Consider the following 25,200-nt stretch of genomic DNA (forward strand, 5'->3'; position numbering starts at 1 on the left):
ACTGCTGCGCGGGAGAACTGCCGAAGTAAGGGCATTGTAGCGAATTCGGGAGAATGGTGATGGCTAGCCAGCGCAATTATGCTCTCGGGAACGAGCTCATGAACGGTATCACTCCGCTTGAGCGACGGACCAGGACGTCAACTGGCGCGCACGTTTAGAAAGGACATTGATATTATTGCGTGATATCGTCTGCGTTTTCACACGTATTTACTTGTTGTCGCTGCAGTAATATATAAGCATAATAGGTCCAAACAATTACTGTAACAGTTGGTGCCATGTTCAAAATATTCGCAGTAACGCACTACTTGCACCGCGCGGATTAACGTCCGGCTCCGATGACGACGCACAACGGGAACTTCTGTTGCCGTTCTAATGTACCCGGGTATAGTATCAGAGCGTTCCGTTCAGAGGGTTGATTGATTGATTGTGGAGTTTAACGCGCCGACGCAACGCAGGCGATGAGGCGCGCCGTAGTGGAGGGCTCCGGATTAATTTTGACCACCTGGGGATCGTTATCGTGCGCCGAAATCTCGTACACACGGGCGTTTTTGCTTTTCGCCTCCATCAGAAAAGCGGCCGCCGCGGCCGGGAATCGAACCCGCTACCTTGTGCTCAACAGCGCAACGTCTTAGCCACTGAGCCACCGCGACGGGTCTCCGTTCAGAGGGCTCGTCTACTCTTCATTGGGGCGGCTACAAATTCCAACAATAAGTTCAATATCAGATCATCAGGAGGCTCCTGGCGATGTCAAGCGTGCAGAACGACCTTCGGAGGGGCTATCCAGACGGAAGGTGAAGTGTTTACGGGCGTGGTCTCAAAGTTTAACGGAAACTTCAACAGCAGGCCAACATGACGTTTATAATCTATACTTTTAGCCTTGACATTCCTGGACATTTCTGAGCACCCCCGGAAATTTTCCCAGCGGAGCTGTCAAACGTCATTTCCCTGTTCTTCGCATCCGTGAGACTGGATAAGCCGACACTTCTCTCAGTTCACGCACCAGTGTGCTCTGCACGTGACGTGTTAACCACAAGTGTTCTGATGCAGACCCTTTCCCTTCCTCAATCGATTGGTCTCTTCCGCTTCGCATTTCGATATAACGTGGTGCATATTGCCCCTGAAAATAGGTCGTCCCAGCAATGCATTCGTGTTTAGAAGTGAAGCAACCTTTATAGAGATCAGCGTAAGCTTCAACTTCGTAAGCTCGCTTTTCCACATTGTATATTGTGCCGTAAAGCCCATTTATCAATGAAAAATACAGGTGGAATTGGGCGCGAGAACGCAGAAGGGGATCACCGACGACGATCGGGCGGCGAACGCAAAGTGCCAGCGCAATGCCGGTCGAGACCCCGAATACAGCGCAGCCGAAATGCAAGACATCGTCATGGCTACAGCCCCATGGGGCTCTTCCCCGGTGCGACGGCGCGGTTTGAGTGGCAGTTTGTGGCCAACCAATTCGGCGTCGCTTGCGCAGTGTATGACGGTTTGTGGTTTCCTGGAGACCACAGTCCGGTTATCACCGTAATAAAGCAGCTCCGATGGTCGTGGTGACGGTGATATCACTCTGATGGGTCCTACCCACTCCGGAGGATCGGCCGGCAAATGGGCGCTTTACCGAAATACACTAATGGGCTATTGGGGAAAAGAAAGTATATACATTTAGATAGAGGTCATTCACCTCCCCAGAGTGTAACGGCACTCATTTTTTTCACATTCTAAAAAAGGGGGTGGTCTGCATTACTGTGTCCATGGAACAGAAATGTTAGTGTCGTAAAAAAAAACTTTCCCATTCCTTCCTAAAGAATATTAACAAAAGCGCGAAAGGTTTCTGACATCAAACCTGCGGCAAACGTGCGCCAAAACGTTCGCTTAAGATGCCTCAAGCCTTCGCTGAAAGCGCGTCCAATCTGTCGTCAAACCTTCAAACACCCAAATCACAATCAAACGAAGACACGCGACGTTTTTTTGCGCTCTAGGTAACCGAATCAACGAACGATGTAAACGTATACCGATCCGTGGTTTATGAGACAAAAGTATACTATTGTACTTCTTCGTCATGATCGGTGTGTTTGTCGTCTTGAATAGAATCGTTCCTTTTTCGCGATTTTGATGTAACCATTTGGACACAATGCAAGCCTAATTTCGCGCACGCACAATGTGTCCGGAGATTGCATCACAACTTTTCGGTCGACCAACCGGTCTTTGGGAAAATGCATCAGCTTTTTTGACAGGATGCCAACGATCCCTCTATTAAAGCTATGGCTTCAAAAATTACCAGGGCCTAAGCTTTTTAGGTTCGGTGTACGTTAGGAACGCAAAATGTCCCTCGGCGTCCGTGCTCAGGGCATTTCCAATCGCAATGCACTACACAGGCACGGGCAGGATTCGAGCCGGTGTATGGTAGACCGAACAGCTTTAGTGTCACTACCCATTGGGCTACGACCGTGAGTTAGTACCCGAGAGCCAAACGGCTTAATCCTTCACTGTAACAGTGCGGAGTACCTTAGGACCTCCCAATGTCCGTCCGCTTCCATCCTTGCACACACCACCATCAAGCCAAAATTACGCGAAATTTGATTTCAACCGTGAGTTGCAGTTCCAGTTAGGGAATAATCAAAGTGCAACTCACGCCCCAATTCGAATTGCGGTCCGGACGCAAATAGGATGTCACTCCGGGCGCAACTTGGATGCCATTTAGAGTTCCCGTAGCCCGCACCCCCGCTATCATCCGCGGAGTGGAGATGCTGCCAATTCTTTATTTGGTAATGAAGACGCACGCATCACTTATTGAGATATGAAAGCGTATATCTCGCGGATATGTTGAAGTGGGTGCCAATGCGAATTGGCTGATTGGCCATGATAACTAGGACTCATTCTGGCCAATACCGCTGAGTCGGTATTGTAAAAGATATGGGGTTTAGGGGTAGTTGTTCGGAATATGCTCTGGAATGGACGGTACCAACAATGAGCCCACACGATGAGTGTAGCGCATCCCTGAATCAACTTGCCTATGTTTTTTTCGGACTGCCAATATGTATTCGCATGCTGATGGCGTGTGTTACAATTGGCGGGAAATATATTTTAGGAATTGAAACATCAAAAGCAAATATAATTGTTAGAATCTCATTTCTTGACATAAGCATCACCGATCGGGGTCATGCTGCAGTCACGGTAATCTGCAGCCACCAGAAACGAACTTTAAACAGTTCATTCGATGATGTCTTTTTTTGGCCCTGTGCACCGACTCTTTCGAGGTAATTACCACGCTCGAGACAGCTGGTCGTCAAAACGAGTCCTGAAATTTCTAAATGTCGGAAGGTTATTCAGCAAAGGTCGTATCATTCCTTTATTTTGTTTGTTTGTACGACAGATGGTGAAATTCGCCCTCGTGCGGAGCGCTGCACGGTAGCGCCTCATTTAAGCGATTTTGGCCCTGCGTGGGCATGTGTGCTTAACGCTAGAGCTTAGCGGGCCCGTATTTAGATGCGTGCATAAATTTTCCGCTTGTGCGAGCGTGTTATGTGCTTTCGGGAAGAGGAGAAGGGCGGCAATTCTGGAAGGTCATCGTGCAAAATGCTCCAAGCTCCATCCGTTCCCTTTATTCCTCAAACGGTGCAGAAAGCTATCGCGCCAGCTTTGCGCATTCCTATCCCCTCCCTCCTTGATTAAAATTCCCGCCAGTCGTGACGGATCATAACTAGCCACAACGAGGATGCTGTGCCTCGTAAAGTTAGCAGAAGTGTGTGTCAATCCGTTTGGAGCACTCCTGAGGGCGAAGCGTCCTCTCCACTTGTGTAAGTGCCGAGTTTGCTGAGTTTGCTGTCAATTAAATTTTACTTCGGAGTTACACACATTGGTCGAGTTGTCTGGATTGGTGGACTGGATGGCTAAGACCTATCTTAACTTTCTCGAGACAATAACAACGCAGGTATAAAAGTAGATGTTTTTTTTTCTGTATAATGTATAAACTTGCTTTTTGGTGAGGAATATAAGTTCATGGTTGATTACTAGACAGCAATTTTGTAGAACTGAAATTCTGAGTTTGGTCCGCTGATAAGTGGTTAATATTTAAGCTCTGTCAGGAGCCTCCCTTAAACTTCATTAGTTTGCTCATTCAACTGACTTGGACTGTGCAAGAATGTTAGTAAAGCAGTAAGAACCGCTTGAATTGGAAGGAAATGCGAGGGAAATCCGAAGGAAACACACGTCCTATTGCCCACTGATGGAATAGGGCGAAACAAATGACTGTGATAAGGAAGGAGCAACGTGATAGCAGTTAGGTCACAACTCAGCATGTTTGATACTTCGAGAAGAGGTTGTTTGAATATGTGACGGCTTTCTTCCCTTCCGTTTATACATCTATATTGGTCGTTGGCGACTACAAAATGGATCTCATTTTTCATTTTGTGGGCTGTAGGTCAGACGTTTCTCCCGGCCAACCGTGCACGCAATTTCAGTACATTATTGAAAGACCGCGCGATACTAGCACTAAACAAGTACCAAATACGAGCGCTGACGCACACACAGTTGTCAGATTGGTTACTTCTTTATCCCCAGGGCTGCTTTTTTTTTAAGTAGCACTATAGCTTTCCCGTTACATATTGCGGGAAAGGTAGGTCACGATTTCAAGCCTCCGGCACCGGTCGTAACCAGAAACGGCGATTGCTTTCATGAATCCAATCGCACGAGAGTGTCCGCTAGCAGCCTGGACACACGACTGAGTATCTTCAACAGACTACTGCTAGCAGGCATATAATGGCTGTGTGGGGGATTCAAAATAATGGCTGTGTGGGGGATTAATGACTCTGTGGGGTATTCAAAATGTCCTAAATAAGCGGCGAATAATTCTTTAGTAAACCTTTGAGAACAACACAACGTTATTCAGCAGGTATTCTGGCTATAGGAGGGAGCCCTCCGAGTGAATTAAAAGATTTTATCGGGAAGTCATCCAAGGTAACGGAACTTTAGGCAGGGTAGGTCTCTCGAAAGACGGCGCGATATTAGTCTGCATGCTGTAATCATGGCAAAAGGTTGCTGTTATTGTGCTGAAATTGTTATAACGCAATGAAAGATTTTATTAGTCCTTTGATACCCTCTTTTTACCCCACGCTAGGTATTAGGTTGCTGTGTGGGTATCAAAAATGAACTTTTTTGCACATATTTGGAATTGTGCCCTCACCGTCGTTGCACAATGGTCGAAAAAATTGCGCTACTCAGCTCGGGGTCGCAGGCTCGATTTCTCATTGAAGGAGCTGTATAAAAGATTACGGGAAAAGCAAAATGTGTTACAATTTTGCCTCATGTTTAATATCGTATGTGGTGTAAATTACTACGCAGCCATCCACTAATGCACGCCTCACAGCCATGATATAGCTCTTGGTGAGTGAAATTCAAACGTAAAGTGGAGGTACTTATTACTTACACGTACTTTTATGCACGCAGAAACATGGTCAAAGTTCGGTGTCGGAAAATTTAGAAGCACAAAGCAAATGCCATTATCCAAGAAATACCTACCCGCTGACTAGAAGTAGCTTAGCGCTCTCTCTTTTGGTAAACGAATTAAAAACAAAACCACGCAAATGTTGAAGCAGCAAAAGCAGGCACCGTGAGGATCGTTAAAAGTTCACTGTACGTTCACATCCACTCGACGTTCCAAGTGATTAATGATGCCCCGGCATGCACTCTAAACGACGGTCCCAGAGGCGGTAGACACGCTTCGAACAAAAATCGACTGCCGCGTGAACCGTGTCCAATTTGCGGCTCGGTGGTTGTTCGAAGGTTGGGAAGGAAAAAAAGTACCGCTGACTAAATGGTTTTCCAACGGAGGGGCGTGAGTCGCGAATCATTTGCTGCGCATGTTATCAGGAGAATAGATGTTGCCGCTTTCCCCACTTTTTCTTTCCAAGCGTTGTTTTTCTTTCTGCAGTGGCCAGGTGCAATTGACACACTTGTACGCTTTGCCAGGACAAGTCTGCAACCGGCGCGCTATACGGTGGTAGCTGGCGCAACGAATGTCTGGATTTGATTGTAGTGTTCCGTTGGTTTAAATCGAATTAGGATATTCTGATGCGCTGTTTCTCTTACAACTCCTATACTAGTCAGCTTAATTTCACTCAGGACACACACAAATATAAAGATGAAGCACAACGCTGACATTTCTTTGTGTGTGTCCTGAGTGAAATTTAGGCTGACCCGTATACAAGTCATGATGATCCAAATAGCTCAAATTCTGCCTATTCTGCACAAACTTCCCCCTATGCACTCTATATCGGATCTTACTTGGCAACAGTAAGCCCACGTGCCCCTGAGGGAGAATTTTGTGGGGCGCGTATCCCGTTTTGAAATTCGTGATTATAAAGAATTCCCTAAATAAAATCCTGTTTACTCCGAGAGCTGTCTGCGACGTCGGTAGACCTTACCCGGCTGCATCCTTTCTGAAGAAAAAATGTGCATGAATTACATAGCTTTTGGTTGCAAAAAACATTGAATGGGATATCGTTGAACTTTTTTGTTAATTTTTTTGTGCTTCCATTATTTAGCTGGCACCTAAACAAAGTTTGAAACGCTGTTTTGCGAAACGCTTTGGTGTACACACTGGTCGGTGTGTTTAATGCTCATAACTGCTCACATTACTCACATCATGACTTACTAAAGAACAGGAGACCCAGACACAGTTACTTTTTACAATTGATTGATTTTTTTAGGGTGTAATGCGGCGATGCTACACAGGCGATGAGGCGTGACGTAGTGGAGGGTGCCGGATTAATTTTGACCACCACGGAATGTTTAAAGTGCGCCGGAATCTCGAACGCACGGGAGGTTTTGCTTTTACTCTCCATAGGAAAAATGGCCGCAACGGCCGGGAGTCAAACCCGCCTCCTCGGTCTCAGCAGCACAAGGCCATAGCCACTTAGTCACCGCGCAGGGTTACTTTCTACAAAATGGGAGCAGAATGCGACACCTTGGAAACACGAAATGATACGGACCTGATGGCGGGTACGGGTTCTGCAGGAAACTCCATTTGCCGAAAATGTTGCGTTCACGCAAAGCAGCACGTAGAAAAATGACAGTTTCGGGTTGATTGTAATACTTGAAAAAGATGCGGTCCTTAGCAGAAAACCTGCTCACTAGAAAAAATACAATGCTTGGTTCGTAACACCGGCGCAGGCGTAACAGTGGCCTGAGATTATTCGGCCGTTATTTTGAATCAGCGCAGTAAATATATTCAAACTTCACAGCAGAAAAGTGAGAGTTCTGCTGTCCGCGAAAAAGCTATATTCGCTTCAGATTTCCTTCTTCAGCACGTTACCTCTTAATTCTTTGAGTTTACAGATCATGTTGAATACAAGTGCCCTAGGCATTTAAAGTGTTCTGGTGGCTGCGAAATGAAATATAATTGGCTAGACGCTTTTTTGCAGCTAAAGTGGCGCTGCGCATTCTATTCTGGTAGGCATGGCGGGTAAAAAGATGTTGTGACGAGTGGGCACTCAGTGTCTTCTGTTAGATCTGGGCAGACAAACATCCCAGTTAAAGCAAGAAGTCTGCGCAGTATAAAATGTGCAATAAAGTTTTGGCTTGGGGCTATTGGTAGTACGCCGCTAGACGTTTGGTTCATGTGGGTAGCAGAAAAAAGTGTGGGATGCACATGCGAACTAGAAGGATAGTTTCACCTCAAAGACAAGGTTTACCTCGCGCTTGAGTAGACCGAAGTGCTGCTAAGTTTGGAGAGTGTAAGTTTCTGCTCCGTCCTCTCTTTTTCCTTTCCTGTGGTTGAACTATCGAATTAAAAATTGGCTGCGGACGTGCCAGATTTTTATCCTCAGAAACATTACGGTTAGGGACGCTTCTCTATGCTTTTGGTATCTCAGCAAACGTGTACTTGCACGAAAAAAATCAAATCGCTAAAAGGAAACGAACAGTGTCTTTCACAAAAAGAAAAAAAACCGAGTACCTGCGGGTACGGACTCGGAGTGGGAGTCTATTATTTACGATGAAGACGTCGGTCTTGGCTCCAATCCGCTAAAGTGATGTTAACGGGAGCTTGAGAAGGTAGTTCAGCGCACACACACATAAGCGCAAAAAGACCTTCTGGTTTTTTTCAGCGTAGCTTTCATTACCTGCTTGTGTGTTTTTCACCCGAATATGAGGCACTAATTTAAAGTACATTTGCTGTCGTTGTATTTTTGCAAATTGAGGGTGCGGCCTCCAGTTTATGTTGTTTGCTCCTTTCGGCGCCATCTCCCGCCAACACTGCTAAAAAATGGATGAGCAGCCGCCCAGGAAGTTCCCTGGTAAGGCGTTATTCTGCTGAGAACGATTACTTCGGCTCAGTGATGTCGCGGCAGCTTCTTTTCTGGTGTTGGTGAAAAACTAAGTGGCTGGTGTGACCTAAGTTTAGCTCAGGGCAAACACCCATTTTGTGTCTAAACAAGACCGTAGCCTGTCACTACTTTGCGCCTCCAACGCCAAGTGACTTGGGTCGTTAAAAGTACTTTTTAAACTCATAACACATTTTTGTGGCCGCAGATGCTAAGAGTCGGTTTTTGGTCTTGTGCAAACATAATTCGGAAACCCACGCAAGAAATTAAAAATGTTTGTTCAAAGTTGATGCTTAAATAAAAAAAAATGGCATAGCGCAGTGCGTGAAAGAATTAAGCATTCAGCATAGAAGGTAAGTCTTAGGATAAAACGAATAACAAAATCGCTCTAAGATCAGACAAAAGTAGTAGTCTTTACTTGCTACGGGAGCACAACCCCAACACTATTAGACAATACATAAGCAACAGACTAGCGTGCAACATTGCCAGTTGGCACAGGGTGGCAATAAAGAGACATCGCAAAGAGAAGGTGTAAGAGCAAGAAGAGGCCTTCTTTTTCCCCCTCTGCCCGCCATTAGATTTTGTGTTTAGGATATTCATTCATGGCCGCAATGTAAGTAACCAGGAACAAACTAGTTTTTCATGATGAATTCAAACATACGAAATGGGCTACTTTTGTAAGCTATGAATGTTGCAGAACGTGGTATTTGTATTTTTATTATGACGGAACTGTATCACAGAAACATAGTGTTGTGAAATAACGTCATCGCAAGGAAAAATAATTATTATCGGCGCTAATTTGTTTTCAGAAAACAGCAACTATTTGACGTTTGGCAAATCCATTAAATTGATTAGGTGATAATGGCGATTGCGATGAGGATGTTGAGGATGTCGATGGTGATAATGGTCAGCATTTTATTATAATTGTCATAGGGGTGATGATGAATAGGAATTGTTTAGAGCGCCGGAAGGAGTAAAAGTTCTACCAGGCGGTCATGCGAATCACCTATACAGTTTGCTGCTTCAACATGCTCTGAATACATAAGAGGTTTCTTGGCTCGATTTTGGTACAATGGTCTTCTGTTATTTCCTTATATATTGTCTCTTATCCATCACATTTTTCACCTTTGTAGGCCACAAAGCCTTGCTGTATTTAATAACGGGAGTCCGAACAGATTGCTGCTTAGTCGTCACCAATTAATGATTATGTATACCTTTCGTAACAAGAGAGGAAAAACTCACCAGACAGAAAGCATAAGATAAATGTAAAAGTATCTCCTTGTTTTCATCGGTCATACTCCGGTAAGTAGCAACGTTAAAAGCGCCTTTTTTAGTCCAGCTGCTATACACGCGATGCCTTGCAGAGGCCATCTAACCTTCTTGCATCAATACCATTGAGTTGTTGCGCACGTGCACACTTTTCCCGGATCCCGGCGTTGCTTATACTTTTGATGATATTTAGGACAAAAAGGGGCACCTAAACTGCATACTTTTCTGTGTCCGCACAGCTTCATTGACCGCTAAGCGATTTCTTTTACGCTACCTCAAGAGTAATGTTAGAAGATATCGTCCTACATCGAAGGACGCGCTTCTTTTGTATGTTCTTCTTATACGAAGAAACACCAGAGTGTAACGTCCCAATGCGCACTTTTTATGTTAGCATTTATGTGACTGTCTGCGGCTACGCAGACGAAACAGTGCGTGTGCTGTGTTTGTACAATGGGGGTGTATATCGGAAAGTAGTTCGTCGATATTATTCAGTGGTGCCATTCACACCGCTGTAATATGATACCTTAGACGACCCCTATGTTTAACACTGGGTGCCGGTTTAGAACTGGATTTTAGAGGAACTATCATGGAGGAACAGTGCTCTTAAGTTTTATAAAACGAATATCTCCGTTTAATTTTTCTCCTTGCAACAAACATTCATTCATAACTTTTCTACAAACTAATCCTTGGTATGCAATATGAATACTGCCAAAAAGTATTGTTTTACCAATTTTCACTCTTATAAAACCATGCCCAACTCTTAAGAAACCACCCGATCATCAGCCTTCGTATGGCGTGTCATTGAACTTCGCATTAAGGCTGAAATTTATCATTTAAAACTACACAGAATCGGTTGGCCTAGTTTAGGGTAGAAAAATGTGGTTGGAAAGCGCACATAGGTTATAAAAGAACTCAACAATTGTCACGTGCTTGTCTAGCTTTGGCCAAAAATGTTTTTAAAGTTGCACCCAAACCAATAATTGTATACCAGCGTAATCACAAAAAATAATTCTTACTACCATCACCAACGAATGAAAGTAAATATACGTACCGCTGTCTAACCCTGTGTGACACGCTAAAGCGTCGCTGCTCATCTACATTAACAAAGTAGTATTTTTTTCCATAGCTTTTATTTCTCAGGATATTATTTCAGCTCCTGTAGGCGGACGTGCTACCCGCCGCTTCAACGAGGGCTGTTTCGGTGTATCCAGCGTCCAATTTAATTTTAGAGAAGAATCTGCCCTAGATTAAAACCGATCCAATAATGGTACATTCCTGTGTTCACAAAGCAATTACCACCTGTATTACGAAATAAGGGAAAAAATGCATGCCATCTTGCATAAGGCTTAATGATTTGTCACAGCTTAGTGGTTCCTCAACCTTTACAGTGCAGAACAGCTGTGAAATGTTTGGCGTTGCAGGGATGTAGGACTCAATCTCTAGCACAAGGCTTGTCATTGATGTAATCTTCATATATCTACTATCAGCTAAGCCATCCTTACCTCTACTCTGTTTCTTTTTCCCGCTCCGATTTGGGAATTCTTGAGGAAGCCATTTGTGCGTGATGTCAAAAACTCGTCTTTTGCGCATGTTTTTTTTTCTTCACTTAGCTTGGATCAAGTACTGGATTAAGCTGATTACAATGCTAAGCCTCCGTTTTTTATTTATAAGTGCAGTATTGATGAAATATTGAAGTTGACACCTTCGTTGACGGAATACCAGGAGCTCCACTTAACATAAAAATATGCTCTGGGGTGTGTTTTCAAGATGGGGAACTATACAACTTTATTCTGGGGTATTTCGTTTTTATTCATTACGACGAAGGTACCTAGGAGTGCCGCAGGGATGCCTTTTGCGGAGCCGACTACTCTGGAGGGGGCTCTTTCAACGCGTCTACGCCTAACTATGCTTTCTTCGAGAATTGTGTATATTTTACGTACCACCACATGAAACACTGCCTGTACAAATGGCTCACAAGTTGCATCGTCCCACACCGATATTGAAAACTTTGATTCTTCAGGACCAACATTTGGCAGTATACGCGGGTACCCATGCGGAAGGACAAACATTTTCGTCCATTGGAGCAGGTCGCTCTAGTACAAACCATGTGTACGTTCATCAGCTAGTGTGTCATTTTGTCTGCTTTTATTACCAAGCGGATGCCTTTTTTTGGCTACTCTATGCAGGTACCTCTCCAAAAATAGCTATCATCATGGTTTGCTTCTTTAATAGACCTAGCTACACACCAATCAAGCGAAATTTTTAAGGGTATTTATTGTGAATTTGCAACAGTTATCGATGAATTTTTCGATAAAAGTGCGCAAATGTCACCAGAAAAACAGTTTATCATTACACCATTCCCATTCTTTTTCTAAGCCCCTATATTGAATGTTGCTCATCAGTGGCCGTAGCCAACATGTGCTACGTCTAGGTAAGCGTATACGGATGGCTCAACGGAATAAAGTTATATTTTCAACTACATTCAATAACACTGCTGTAAATGTGTGTCTGCACGAACGTGATATCGTTGTGCAATACGCTAATTTTCGGCTATGCGGAGACCCTGAAAATAAAGATTATGGTATTCTGGGTTGATTGCTTGGTGGCGTTTTTATGGTACGTACCTGGGTTGGGACAAACTTGCGTGCACCCTTTTGTTAGGATATTTCTGTGCATGGCCTAGTTAAGAAAACTAAGCACTTCTGTCTTCCCTTCTGCAAGAATGCCGGTAATAATAATGATATCCGAACCACACGAAACAAAAGTGCCCAATAAGGCTAAATCACCATTTGTTGCATCCTATTGCACTAAGTTCAACGTTCTGTAACACCTCACTTTCGTAACGTCCCTTACTTAATGGCCAGCGAAGGGGCCCGCGGGGTATTTAAAATAAATAAAAAATAAAAAAAATAATAAATAAAAAATAAATAAATAAACAAACAAATAAATAAATAAAAAAAGCTGAACTTTTAATTCTGCTATGAAAGGTTACAATTGTACCATTTTTACATCTTTTGAAAGGTTATGTTTTTATTAATTAAGCCATAGTGTTATAGAATATTCATACGACTCGCAGCGGACTGCAGTTTAGGGACGGGCGGATATCTTGAGAAAACAAGGTTTAGCGCACATATTCTTATAAAATTAAAACATTCACACTAGAAAAGGGCAGGCGCATGAATAAGATATAATAAATCAACCGGAGAAGTGCACTGCCATATGCCAACAACAAAACACAAAGTGGATTGAATCAGAAAACTAGATAGAAGGTTTTAGGGCTCCCGAATTCCTGTCTTGGCGAAGTAATGATATTCGACCAAACTGGAAGGCACAGGTTGCAAGTCATAAAAAAATAATTTTTGGCGGCGTAGCCCAAGCACGGCTCGCACGTTGGGGATTTTTATGATCATCACCGTCAACGTCATTCTCGGAGTTATTGTCGAGTTGAAATATTATATTCGTACTTTTTATTCCGACGACCACAAGGGCGAAGATGGAGTGATGTACAGTACCTTCCCGCATGCGGCGGTGCCTGCTGAACATAAACAAATCGCAGTCAAACGAATATTCTGCGTTCCAGAAAACAGAATGACGACCTGCAAGCATGAATGACACCTAAACATTTTATTTAGCGTATGAACTCCAGCAACGTCGTTTTAATGAACGAAATAAATACATTTCGGCTGAGTCCAAAGGACAAAGGGAAGGTTCAGACCTGCCCTTGCATCATAGACACGAAATCTTGGGACAGCCGAATAGGGAGTAGAACAGCATTTGCCAAAGTCCAAAACATCTGTTTTGAGACGCAGAAACTACTGCTTACGCAGAGTGGGTGTTCTATCCCAAGTGTGCTGAGACTATGGCTAGTGTTACGAAATGAAGCAAACATGAGCCAGTGCGTTACCAGTAAGACTAGATATGAAAACACGTCTTCAGCCTTGCTAAACACTCTGCTTACCCACGACCAAAAGCACAGGTCCTTTAGAAAGTAAGTAATTTCAACAAAAGATTGTAATATCGGGGACCCTCTAAACAATATTGTATTGCGCAGTTGATACTGCATGGCTGCAGGACATCCTTACAATTGTTTGTTCTTTACTAAACGGCACAAGCAGCACGAATGTTTTAAAAAAAAGACGATCAACTGAAGTTCATCCACCTTCACTTAATTCAGTTTTCATGGCGGCTCTATAAAGCGCGGAACTTTGAACGCTGGATATTCTAAACATGACCAGAACAATGTTATCCAAATACAAAACATATCCTGGCGCAATGTCGGGGCTATCCCGACATCATTGCGACACTACACCGTCGGACGTGGAAGACGACTTGGTGTCCAGCTCTCACGCGCCTCGCTGCCCGAAGCTTCGATCACTGCCACGGTTATACGCCCTTATTGGAAGGGCACGGAAATACGTGGCCCGGGGCAACGGTACCGGCAATAAAGGCGGATGCCAGCGGTGTCCACGAAAGCTAAGGTTATGTGACAGCGCCCCAGGCATGTCGTCGCGCAGGTGCCCTGTCCAGTCAGCAATACCGAGCGCTCAATATGTGCGGTGCTCTCCGAAGGCACTAAAGAGCGTCTATGGTCTGTTTTTGTGGCAAACCAACTAGGACCCATAGGAAAGCCCTGTCTGGTGGCGCTTTTATTTCTTCGCACTCTCACTTTTCATTCTGGGTATTTGTGCGCAGTATGAACATTTTGTCCCGTATATATGACTTGATACTGATAAAGAGAAAGGTCAGGTGGTTTTATGCTCGGGTTCTTTTTAAATGGCAGCTCCGGTAATTTTTGCCATTTCATATGATTCATACTAACTGTTTATGTAGATATTTCATAATACATATTAATTCAGCATTATCACTGTGGAAACGCCACGAAGAAAATGGACAAGCATATGAGGATGACGCCAGATATTACCACAAAAATCCAGATGAAACTGCGATATAAGTTTTTCGATCGGCATTAAAGTCAAGTTCGACGTCGCCCACGTTGATGTGACGCTACGGCTTTAATGGAGCGATGATTATAGACAGATGTTTTGGCTACTGCTATCCCGGTGTCGGATTGTCGCGTATCGGCACGTATCAATGTATTGCATATGGCAATTTGGTCGTGCGATAATTTGCTTGGGGGCCTTAGGAAAACCATCAAGCCAGATCTGTACCATTAAAATGTGAGTGCAGTCAGTTATAATGCAGGTATTATGGTTGCGAATAACTTCGCCTTCTCGCATTCGTACTGTCATGCTTCGAAACCTAGATTCATGCGCGTATTCAGGCCCGCAAGCTGCGCGAAGAGGATACGTAAGCTGTACAAATAGCTTTGCGTGAAACCATAAATTTATTTTGTTCTTGCCGCGAGTGTTGCCAAATCAAGTCCAGATTTAGGTAATTTCAATACATGCACAAGCTGAGACAGGGCTAAAATTATTCAGAAAAACAGCGCTTTGCATTCATTTAGGCAACCAGATGATCTTTAAGGTACTATAAAATCCGAAAACAAGCACTTTTTTTAAAGCATATAAGTTAAAATGGTCTGCGTAGCGCGAATTTCAGCCCTGTAAACCTGATTTAAATTGGAAAAGGTTTTTTCACCAAGCCATTGAGGCGAGTGCGTAAGTTTTTATTAGTTACAACAGTTTGTACCAGTGAACATGCCTCACGTGTAATATGTATTATGATATATAACTTGATTCTTTATGTCACATAAATTAAAGTGTAGCTCCCCGCCAGCTTTATTTTTAAGCTATACTTGCTCTGCAGAAAGGAGAAATGAATTCGAAGTATTTTCAAATATTGTGGTGTTAACTAGAAGGCATCCTTATCAGGTTAGCCAAGGTAATATTCTAAAAGTGGAATTCCTTTGTCAAGTTCAAATTTGGTAGACGATTGTCATATAAGTGACTGTTGTTCACTAAACTATGATGGAGCAATGAAAAAGTAATTGAGCCTATACACATAATACAAGCAAAACCTATTTGGTGAAAACACTGCGGGAACATTTAATATTGTAGCGCCTGTAAATCGCCTAGTACAGCCGGTAAAAGGCTTGTCTATAACACAGCGTTCGTACTCTCAGCCCTATCCTGCCCCGCCGGAGCGGGATTTGAATAAAACTACTGCTGAATTCTGAAGTCTTAGCCCTTCGCTTTTGCCTCCGACATGTTTGGAACGAGTATGTTTCGGCAGTTTTCGGATGTAGCTGGTTGAAGTTGAAATCGCTCTTATAGACAAGCGTTTTACCGGCTGTACGTCTCTCGTTAGCTATGCTGGTGATTAGGGGACGTTGGTTAGACGTGCGGAACATAAAATTAGGGGGCGTTCGTTAGACGTCCGGAACATGAAAGTAGCACAGTCTAACAAAGACCTAAATGAAGAAAACCAAGTAGCATGTCCTCGAGCGAGGCGATGCGCACACACTCTGAGCGTGTGTGTGGTCCGTTTTTATGGTATTTCTTTGCGTTGAACTGGTTTCATTTAAAGTGGACACGGTTTTTTGTGAAGCAAACGACGTGTTGAGCAGGCTCACGCCATTTTATGTTTCGCGAATAAGAAAACTTGCCGCTCGGTGTGCACCAATATTTAGACACACTGGGTAGCTATAAACAAAAAAATGTTTAGGTGGCCCATCATGCTAAAAACCGCCGTTGTTGTTTTTGAGGTTGATTTCCAGTACAGAAGGCGGTGCCACCGTAAAATAAAAATAAAAGTTTGCAGCGGAACTGAGCCTGGGTGTCTACAGTAGGAGGCCAGTGTGATGCCTCTGGGGTACCTACGCGTGTTGCCATCGGTAGAAAATGGTTGGACCAATTTCTCTCCGAGTGAAAGTGCACGTGTCGGCACGTGACTATACTACACGTGCCTCGGCCGCGCAGGACTCGGATTTCGGGGAGTATGCGGCTTGGTTCAGCAGTCTACCTGTTTCGCGCCAAAAGACAAGGAAACAAAAGCGCGCAAAGGAGGTGGAAATAGGACCTAGTAGTGACGAATCTGTCTATAGGTGGCGTCCGAATTTCGCCATGAAATATATAGGCAAATATAGGTTCCTTGAGCAATTTTGTAATACACCTTAGCCCTTCAAGTAAAGCGGAAGTTTGTTCTAATGCGTTCTCTCGTTGTAATCTCAATACGCAGTGCCTAGACGCATCCGGTACACATGTGGGTAACAGGTTACGTAATATCAATATCAAAAACAAATAGACAAGTGCTGCTGCGGAAAGGCTTGCTCATGAAGTCTATTTTATTTTGAGTTTTTGACGCATTACTCGTGAGCACAATGCGAGCATGACAGTGGGACGCATTTTAGGTTTTTCCCCGCCTTCAGTGAGACTCACAACTCATTACAAAATACCTATCTGGGAAAGTTGCTACCTGACCTCACAATACGTAAGAAGAGCGAAAATTTGACCTGGAGTAACAGGGAATAGATCAATGACGAGCGCTTTCTCCGAACCGTCTGTCATCCAGTAAATTGCTATGCTATGCTGAAATTTTGCTATGTTGCTATGCTGAATTGCTATGCTGAATTGCTATGCTGAAGTTTTTCCCCGCACACGCCTGCTGCCGAAATTTCAATCAATAAAAGCCGCGTCGTTGCAGCCCCTTCCTAGCAATGACACTCTGCTGAATGACTTCGCCAATTTAGAGCTCGAGCATCACCAACATATTACTTTATTCGCTTTGCCAAATAGTGCTGTTGTGAGATCTGGGCGGCCAGTACCTGCCGGGAAAATTTATATTGGCTATGCGAAGCCAAGAACCACTCATTAAGCTTTTTATTGACACCAAACGGGTTATGCACCAGCCCGATGATCCCATTCGCAGAAAAACCGGTAGGCGGTGGCCAGACTTTCCCATTGTGTAGAGACGGCCATTACAACTTATAATGCTTGTGTGTAGCCTTTGCTGTTTACCGTGGTTCAGGAACTATTGCTTTCAGAGTCAATACCTAAATAATTTCTTCTCTCATCCATCTCTGTGCCAGGTTTGTGACCGATCGACGCAGTTGAGGCAAGAGAGGACGAGCAAACGGCCTGCGTCATCCAAGGTACAGATGCCGTAGGTACGTGCCACTTTATAATTTTTACGCTTAGACTATGCAAAAAATATTCCAATAAAACGTTCAGGAATTACCGTTACTGTTTGTACTTGTAATGGCTACTATCTACTTGCTTTACGCCAATAAAAGTACTCCAAATTCAAGTATTTTACAACTTTCGCTTGGTAACGCCAGAGCGAATGATTGCTTGTTGATTTATATGCGCTCTATTACTTTTTCATACATGCCGACCAGATTCATAAGGTCGACTAGGCCAACATCAAGCTTTAGTACTCATATATTCACCCATTTGTGTTTCTTAAGTGCCAAAAAAGTGCGGATGGGAATGGCTGTCCGCCTAATGTTGCGCCTTGCATTATGCATATCCTCTTGTTAGGACTGGCCAGAAGGGGCTCTCTAGCTTCCTGCAAGTAGTAGGCGATGCAGGTGACCGCATAAATACATACTGATTCAACAGTTATTCGGGTCGTGGAAGTTTTTTTGAACGAATGGTAGGCTACGAGGCTTAGTTAGACAGTTTCTCATATTCAATGGCTTATTTATTTATTTATTTATTTATTTATTTATTTATTTATTTATTTATTTATTTATTTATTTATTGGCCTTGAGTAGGCTGCTGCTGCTGATGACGATGACGATTCTTCATACCTTAAAGGTCCAGCAGGGCATTGGGTAATGGGGCTCGTAGTGTAAATTATAACAAAATAACGAACAGTTATGGAATAAGTAGTCATATGATATGTGCACATCAACAAGTATACTAAAATGAGCAATGCAAAAAAAAAACGATCACCATCAGAACAACTATAAAAAAAAGTCACGCATCTCCACGTAGTGAATCATGATGAGTGGGTGAAGCACTGGGGATCGTTCTTACTGTAAATTACGCGTGGCATTGCCCACTCGCGCATGCAAATGAGTGACAGCGCGTGCGTACAGTATATACAAATCCAATCCAATCCAATCCGACACAATTATAGTTATTCCAATCCAATCCAATCCAATCCAACCCAAATTCAAATCTGATCCGATCCAATCCAATGCTCCTCGCGCATGCGCAACACTGTGTACACGGACAAAGCGATGTCCTAAGGTGCTTCGCCCCTGAAAGAATTTATACAGGACATAGGATCATTAACTAAAACACAATGCAAAAACTCGAAAAAAGAAAGTCGAAAAAAGGTAGGTAGGGGTATCATGGCAGAATTAAATGGGCTCGTAGTGCCATGGATGCGGGGGAAGCTACTTTGTATAATCGGTGGTATGTGGAAACAGGGCTTATAGTGGCTAATGGGGAAGGTCTGTTACTATGAATGTATTTGAAAAAAAATGCATAGAAGAGCGATTGGTTAGCGCAGGTTCAATGGTTCTTGTAAAAGATCGTGTTTTTTGTTATGCTTGAGCTGAAATCATATGACACGGATATAAACCGTGCAGCCCAAATTTTTACTGCTTCTATTCACCTCGTGAACCGCTGGCGCTTGTCAAACATCTCCTCGTTGTTTAGCGCGAAGAAAACTGCAGGTACATTTCAGGCAAACGATGTGTATATAACTGGCAGCCCCCGTGTTAATTTTGTTGGGAACACTCGTTGGGTTGATTTTTATGGCAGTAAGCAAAAAAAGCGGCCGCGAAAGAAAACAAATGGCGTGTTCGAAATGACGCAGAAAGGCTCCAACCGCGCAAGAAAAACATGGCGCGTTCGAAATGACGCAAAAAGGCTCGAGCCGCGGCAACAAAAGTACGCGTTCGAAATGACGCAAAACAGCTAAGCATACCATAGTAAAGCAAGCACAAAAAACAGAACACCCGCTGGCGCAGTTTCTGGCAAGCGGGCGCACGAGCTTAGCGAAGGCGGCAAATGTGAATTGCATATTCGTCAAGAGAGGGGCGAGACAGGGCGGCGAAGAGCGGATAACGGCGCCATCACCCATTATAAAGAATCACTTCTCTGCATTTCCGGCCGCTTTCACATTTAGGGGATCGGCTTTATTTTCTATTTTAATGAGCTTCACTTCTACCTCAATATCTCTAGTTTCACCATAGTGAAACGCTTGCTTCGAGTATGGTTGAACACACACCCATAAAGTTTCCCCCTTCTTTCACACCGTGTTATTCAGTCGTAATTCTTATTGTGTTTGTAACGCAGGGTTGGCATTCCAGTAATAATATTATGAATGCTGTATTTTTTTCTTTGTCGTGAAGCTTACAAAATCGCCGTGTTTTCTAATATGTCCTGTACGCTCCCGCACTTGTGTTCATACCTCCGGGCACGTGATTTATGCGTTGAAAATTTATATTTTGATTTTTTTAGAGGCATTTGTATATTTACTATGTTATTCACAAACTGGGATTCACTGGGCTGCCCAGCCAGGCACACAAGTGAGCCTGCTACGCTTATGCGGGCTGGAATGTAGATTTGTACACGTACAGTGAATGACCTATTATTATTATTGGTTTCCTTTCAAAATACCGCGAAATTAGTGATTACATTTTTGCAAGTCTTTGTGTATCACATTCATTACAAGACACAAGAAAGAGCAATTATTGCGAGAAAGCGTGCAGATTCTCTGAGTGATCAATGCCACCATATTATCCACGTATAAAACGCACCCCCCGCTCCCCCACAGAGCTGCGCAAATCATCATGCACTTGCAGAAACGTAGCGCATTGCGTGCATGACCTTTACCATCAGTGTGCTTTCCTGAATACGCACCATGTTTCTTCGAAATTATCTCTTGACCACGTGTTTCATAGAATTGACTTCGTGACTAAAATTCATTCTAGGGTATTCTGGTCAACGTTATACGAAAACATCGTACATTTTTACTGACATGTTTCCACAGAATTCTCAAAACACGGAGCTATAATGAGTTTTCACGACTGAGTGAGCATCTGCAATCGTTGTTAGACGTTTTACAGAATGACGTTCACATGAGATTGTTACACGGAGAAAAACTGCCGAGGTGTTACCGTGGTGTGGCCGGTGCTGTCCATAGTCGACTGCAGGCTGCACGCGGCTTTGGTAACCTTACTGGGCCAAGCAAGAAAAAAGCGAAACAATGTCCGATCAGGACCTGGAAGAATTCTTATTTAACTGCGAAGTTCTGAGAACGCTGTATATCTTTCCTTCGTAGCCGTACGTCTGTATGTCAGATGGACGGAAAATTCCACTTCGCAGGGAGAAATATCGTCCCAGTAGAACGGAAATTACATCTTTGCCACTGTCAGTGAAACTCCCTTTCGCGTATTGTAGGGTGTTGCATCACAGGCTGCAACCGCGAATTCGTCAGTGGAACAAAAGCTTACGACGGAGGGAGAATATACCACCTGTTCTTTCAGTTCCAAGTTGTACTTTTCTCTTTTTATCTGTAGTTTTGCTTCCTAGTTCAGCACGGTTCTAAACCATCGCCGATTTTTCAAAGCCTTCTGAATTGCTACGCACACCACTTTAGAGTCTGCTGGACGCCGAACGGCATAAAAAACAGAAGGAGAGACTGAAGGAAAGTTACTGCAACGAAAGAAGCGAGTCAGAGTTCAAAACGCACCAGTTCACCGAAGGGGAACGGCATCAATCTTTATACGTGGTTATTTCTGAAGACAGTTTTGCTCACATTTGTTTTTTTCTTGCACTTACCTTGAGATTCTAGTATCACCGCAGTTAAAACCTAATGGAACCTCTATTTCGTCGTTGGTTTTGTGAGTCGTACATCTATTAGCTACATTTTCTGCAGATACAAAAATTGTGAGTGGTAAAGGTACTAAACAATTGCCCCAGAGAACACAGCGCGGAATTAGTGGTTCTAAGTATAAAGAAAAAAACACTTTGAAGTTGCCCTTTGATTGTTGTACACACAAACTTTTCTTCATTCCGCCGAATGAAAACACAAGCCTAAATTCCAGGACTCGAACAGGCAACGAGGTTGTATGTATTGGCACAGCTCCTCAGTACCGGCCCAATCGGGGTGTTTCAGCTCACTCTATAAGCCGTTGTCGTCATCGTCAGTCTAAATACTACAACAATGCCTATTACGATCTTGTATAGAACGCATCCCAATGTGTTTTTGTAGCATGATTGCTTACCACACTGAAAATAACATCGGATCGATTTCGATTCTTTATCTACGGTCTTATTTATTAGGGACCCTCCAGCTTTTCTTTGGAATAATAGACTTGGCAAATATAGTTAAGGAAACCCGTATACCTTGGCAAGATTCGTAAAAAATCACACAAGTATGGGAGGATGACAATACTTTAACAATGACAGCTAGTTAACTATAATTGTCAAAATGTAAAAGCTTTGTCTTGAACACACCATAAAATCGACATGTCTCACTGTATTACGAATTGCGCATGTTCATACGTTCAAGATGCATTCAACTGATCCAAAAACCCATAAGCTAGCATCGTGCTCCTACGTGTGAAAAATATCCTTATGTTGGACAATTAGACAGTTGAAGTGTGTTTTAATAGTAGTAAATTGAAATCCTTTTTTTGCAGAACGTACCATGATCCTTTGTTTTCGAACAAATAAGGCGCTACATTTTTTGCCCCTTACAAATTGAGTCAGGTCTTTTCGTGTTTTTTTTTGTGTGTTTTATGTCTGCTGCATATTTACTTGAATAAAAACGTGCAGAAATTCACAGATATTGATAAATGCAGTAATAAATTCAGCAGTGAACGTAACACCTTAAAGAATTACCTTCCAAACAACCTCTTCGCGCATTTTGAGGAAGGCACTCAACCGTTTTCGTGTCAGCCGATTTAAAGAGACAATAAATTGAACCCGTATAAGCTGTCGCAAAAACGTGCGTGAAAATGGTACATCAATGTCAATGCCATTTAGCGCTTCTCCGACGTCCTATTCGGCCTACATCGCGATATTATTTGATGACACACCTGTTCAATATTTCAGTCAGTGTGTTTCTTTCTCTTTCTGTCTCTATTACAGGCTACAAACAAAAAAAATTATTGAATAGGCTAGGCCAGAGATAAGAAAATGCTACACGCCATAGGATTAGGCGAGATTCCATGACAAACAAACAAACGAAAGGCAATGGGTGACAAGTAGGCGGGAGAATAGCCAGAGTGCGTTTTAGTGTCCGATACGCTGGTGTTGGTTGTGCTACAGACAGTGACATCTCTGACACCCTAATTTGCACCTACGGAAGCTGCATAGGCTGCTACTTCATCACAAAGTGGATGTTGTCTATAGAATACACCGGAAGTCTCTACTCAGCGCCATCTGACGTCTTTTGTGCTCGTGTCATTGTCGACACCTCAATTTTGTATGGCCATTGAGCGTTACCTGTTATTATTAAGGGGTTCCGGTCTCGCCAACCTCTCAACAATGGGCTATCAAGGAGAAAGCTTGAAATTTTATGGAAGCGCCCGCGTTGTCAGCGCGCGTGTGCTTTCTGAATGCGCTGTGCGCAGCGGAAGCACATTTGAGGTTACTACCATCAGCGAAAACACTTTTCCCGAGAGCGGATGTAGGCAGAAGATCAAGGCATATGGTGTACTGCCCTAATCAACAAAATCTCTACTTTCTCTGAAAATTTTATTATCTGTGACTTCTTAGAGGAAAGTTGTTTATGATGTCCCATGCGTAATTTATGTCACACGCAACGTATTGCGCTTTCATCTTTAATTTTATCCCATACAAACCGTCTCGCGAAAAAACTCTTGTGGTGATAACGTTGGTCGTAGTGTTGGAGCCACTAGCAGACATTGTGCCTACTCAGACGGCGGATTGCCAATGACGGGATATTATTCGCAAAGACAAAGACCAAAGACCAAAAGCAACAATGGGGTAAAAGTAAACTAAAAAGAAAATGAGAGGAAATAAGTGCAGGGAATAGAATATAAAACCTATAAAGCAACTTTCAAAACAAACTATAGGAGGGAAATACATATATTTATTCTTATATGTTACTCGAAACATGACAGGTAATGGGGGTGTTCTTCAGTAACAGAGTAAACGACCTACTCAGTCAACACAAAATGAAGGGCCACCAAACATGTAAGTAGCCCCACGGAAGCAAATACTAGTTATTACAAAAAGAATACAAAACTTGTTCGTGCGTAGTAGAAGGGCTCAGACGTCACAAACAATGTACAAATAAATTGTGTTCCTGGGATTCCAAACCCAGCTAGGTATCTCTAGAGTATTGTTTTGAATCAATGTTTCTTACACGTAGAGTCAATGAATCCGCGAGGGCAACTCACTGGTACGTGAAGCCCTTCCCGAAACTGTTTCCCATTCTTTTCCCCTTGTGCCGTACCTTGCTTAATGTGCAAAAAGGTGGCTTCGCTGCACGAAGGGCTCATTCGTCTCGCGGCGCAAGTTCTAGGGTTCTCTTTTTGCACAACACACCAGCAGTGCAAAAAAGCTAAACGCAAAATATTGCATTTGGGTTGGTGATTTCTAGCTGCGGGAGCAAATTCAGTGGCAATATGACACGCATCATCATTCAGTCAGACACGTAAGTAATGCATTGAATAGGTACGCCGCGACTTTAGCTAAAAGAACATATTGTTTGATATGCTACAAGGAATCAACGGCATTTTTTTGGTTTCACCATCCCTTTTGCAAGCCCTAGATTCCCGGCGTACTCAAGGTTGACAATCGCTATTATAGACAGTTACTATTCGTTAGCTGATGTTCTGTACTATCATAGAAAATGCCATGTTTCTTGAAGCGGCGAAGCGGATGCCATACAATCTCAGGGGATCCAGGACCTTAGGTTTTTCCTAAAGTAAATTCAAAGCTTTCTCTGCACAGCAGGCGTAAGTGATTGCTTTGAACATGCTTAGTGAAGTTGATGTATCTATAAATGTGCAAGAAAAACTATAATGTTTTGTTTGCGCCGCTGAACCTCCACCAGAGCTTCAAGCCGCGCTAATGAGTAGGTAGGTTAGCGATTGATTGATTGATTGATTGATTGATTGAATGAATGATTGATTGAGTGATTGATTGATTGATTGATTGATTGATTGATTGATTGATTGATTGATTGATTGATTGATTGGTTGATTGAGTGAGTGAGTGAGTGAGTGAGAGAGAGAGTGAGTGAGTGAGTGAGTGAGTGAGTGAGTGAGTGAGTGAGTGAGTGAGTGAGAGAGAGAGTGAGTGAGTGAGTGAGTGTGTCAGTGATTGAGTGAGTGAGTGCGTTAATGTGTCAGTGATTGAGTGAGTGAGTGAGTGAGTGAGTGAGTGAGTGAGTGAGTGAGTGAGTGAGTGAGTGAGTGAGTGAGTGGTAAGTGAGTGTGTGAGCGACTGAGTGAGTGAGTGAGTGAGTGAGTGAGTGAGTGAGTGAGTGAGTGAGTGAGTGAGTGAGTGAGTGAGTGAGTGAGTGAGTGAGTGAGTGAGTGAGTGAGTGAAGGAGTGAGTGAGTGAATGGAAGAATAAGCTCCTTAAAATCTTCATGCTGGGCGTGTTAGGAGCTTTAAGGTTTGTTTGTTTTGTGTCAATATCGGTAATGCGTGTAAGCAGGCAACGTGCCTGTACAAGAAAGAACCACAAGCCATTCTCTGAAAAGCTGGATGACG

The 25,200-nt window shown here is 43.3% G+C and overlaps 1 protein-coding gene across 1 annotated transcript in view; it reads left to right on the forward strand.

Moving 5' to 3' along the window:
* LOC144175111 (putative G-protein coupled receptor No18) overlaps window positions 1–25,200 on the forward strand; it is a 132,254-nt gene that overhangs the window by 62,170 nt on the left and 44,884 nt on the right. Inside the window, exon 2 of the mRNA XM_077704192.1 lies at window positions 17,575–17,652. The gene's annotated coding sequence lies outside the window, so the exon portion shown is untranslated. The remainder of the gene's footprint in view (window positions 1–17,574; window positions 17,653–25,200) is intronic.

Source organism: Haemaphysalis longicornis, unplaced genomic scaffold (genome assembly GCF_048455015.1).
Source record: "Haemaphysalis longicornis isolate Haplotype H1 unplaced genomic scaffold, Haemaphysalis longicornis Haplotype H1 scaffold_3, whole genome shotgun sequence".
Taxonomy (NCBI): Eukaryota; Metazoa; Arthropoda; class Arachnida; order Ixodida; family Ixodidae; genus Haemaphysalis; species Haemaphysalis longicornis.